We start from the raw sequence: 2,145 nt of genomic DNA on the forward strand, positions 1-2,145 counted from the left end.
ACAAAAGTTAAATAAAAAAAAGTGGAAAAAAAAAAAGAGAATACTATGTACCCATCAAAGGCAGCTTCCTTTTGGGCATACAGTGAGTCTACCTATCACACTCTGTCCTGGAACATTAGGTGGGATCATGTGATCAATTCTGACCAGTGGAAGGGGACAGAAGTAAGAGATGTCACTGCTTACAAGCCTTCTATGTGATCCTCTACAGCTGGAAGAAAAAGGCTCTGAAGACCTAAGAGACACACAGAGCTGCAGACAGGAGGAGCCCAGGTTCCTGAGAAGCCTCACGTAGGAGATCCACAGAACGAGGACACTTAGATTGGAATGCCACTTAGTGAGAAAGAAGCTTTCCTTTGGGCTAAGCCATTAAAATGTGGAGTCTGTTTGACAAAGCAGTCAACTCTGATACACACTGTATAAGCATTAGAGTAAGTTTGTCAAATGCAATTGTGGCTCCTACCCCTGTAGCCCACTTTCAACCTCTGTCACCAAACTCAGCCATTTTTAGCAACCTTTGCAGAAGTCAGTGTACGTGAGTACAATTGCAGTTTACTTCCCTCCTCAGTGTTCTTTGGGATTAGTCATATAAAACAGTGATGCAAATCCTAGACTGAGGGAATTTTAGCAATGGAAGGCACCTGTGTGAGGAGGTTTTCTGAGAGCTGCTCTTAGTGAAGTGGATCAAAGATGAAAGTGGCCAAATCTGAGCATCAGAAGACCTTCCAATCTGCCTGATGAGTAATCTCTATAGTTCTGAGAAGCAAAAGTATAAAGTAATTTATAACAATAAGGGTGTGTGTGTGTGTGTGTGTGTGTGTGTGTGTGTATAAAGGTGACAATGGATAACTGAGAACTTGCTGATGGAGGAATCCAATTGGTGGGGAGGGGAACATGTACAATATATAAGAAAGTCTGGATCAGTTCTGAGCAATGCTGAAAAGGTTTTACTACTGACCTTTGTACTTATGAATGCGTCTACACTTGATCTGAGGTCAGAATTGAAAACAGCAAACAAATTTCGAGGAAACCAAAGCCTTGGCCGGCAAAGTACAGACCTAAGAAGCTGTAGGCTGGGTAGTACTGGAACCAAAATCAGTGCCCACATCTTCAGAGCTCCCTTCAATGTGCCTGTTGATACACCTGGATGTCTAGTACTAACAACTCACGCTTTAGAATTGGAGCAAACTGTGTCCAAATTCCGGGTTCCCCTCTTACCAGGTGGACCATCTCAGGAACGGCATTTAACCTCATCTATAAAATGAAGACAGTAATAACAGTACTTTCCGTTTAGAGTTGTTATATCAACTAAACAGATTAATGCATTTAGAGTGCTTAGTATACATCTGACCCTAATAAAATTTTATGATGTTCATTTCTGCTGTTATTTCAAAGAATACCAAAGTTGTGTAAAAACAATGCAACAACCTTCACAGAACAACACCCCGCACAGCCTGAGGACTACTTCTTCTCTGAACAGAATTCTGCTTTCTCTAGCTGTCGAAGGACGTTAGGACATGCCACTCCAAAATACGCTGCTCTGGTGTGTTGGTTCTTTTGAGCTGAAGACACTTGATAAACAGCAAATACAGAGAGAGACTTTCTGTGAACTCCACTTACCTATCGAAAAACAGACCCTCTGAAAGGAATCCAATTGTCGTGGGTCCCCTCCTTTCTCCCCAGGGTTTTCATCAACCTGGGAAGATTGACTCTTATCACAGGAGAGGTGACCAGAAGTCCCTACCACACCCAGACAAACTTTGTCACACACTATAGTAACTCTCATCTATTTTTCTAAGCGTCCACTCATCTCTCCTAAAAATTATTCACTCTTCCCTAAGTGACCTACATCTCCCCTTCCCTTTCTCTAATAAGTCAGCATATAAACTCACAAATCCCATTATATTTTGGGGTATTTGCTTTTTGTTCCTTCATGTAATATTAAAAAGTAATAAATTTGTATACCTTTTCTCCTGTTAGCCTGCCCATAGTCAGTTACTTCACAGACCAGCTATTGGACCCAGGAAGGTAGAAGAAAAGTCTTTCTTCTCCTTCACCTTATTTGGGACATTGATTCTTTGCCTTACATGCCTGTCCTCTGCCAGATGGTAAATTCCTTGTCACTTTACTTCTTTCTGAATTTTTCAG

The 2,145-nt window shown here is 41.4% G+C and overlaps 2 non-coding genes across 2 annotated transcripts; both read left to right on the forward strand.

Moving 5' to 3' along the window:
* Nucleotides 1–679: 679 nt before the first annotated feature.
* Nucleotides 680–759, forward strand: LOC118989028 (small nucleolar RNA U2-19). Its single transcript, XR_005066926.1, has one exon. It is a non-coding gene; the product is annotated as a small nucleolar RNA U2-19 (small nucleolar RNA).
* A 166-nt stretch (nucleotides 760–925) lies between these two features.
* LOC118989027 (small nucleolar RNA U2-30) lies at nucleotides 926–995 on the forward strand. The gene has a single exon (XR_005066925.1). It is a non-coding gene; the product is annotated as a small nucleolar RNA U2-30 (small nucleolar RNA).
* Nucleotides 996–2,145: the final 1,150 nt, after the last annotated feature.

Source organism: Sturnira hondurensis, unplaced genomic scaffold, assembly GCF_014824575.4.
Source record: "Sturnira hondurensis isolate 20B ecotype Veracruz unplaced genomic scaffold, ASM1482457v3 Scaffold0006413, whole genome shotgun sequence".
In the NCBI taxonomy this organism is placed as follows: domain Eukaryota; kingdom Metazoa; phylum Chordata; class Mammalia; order Chiroptera; family Phyllostomidae; genus Sturnira; species Sturnira hondurensis.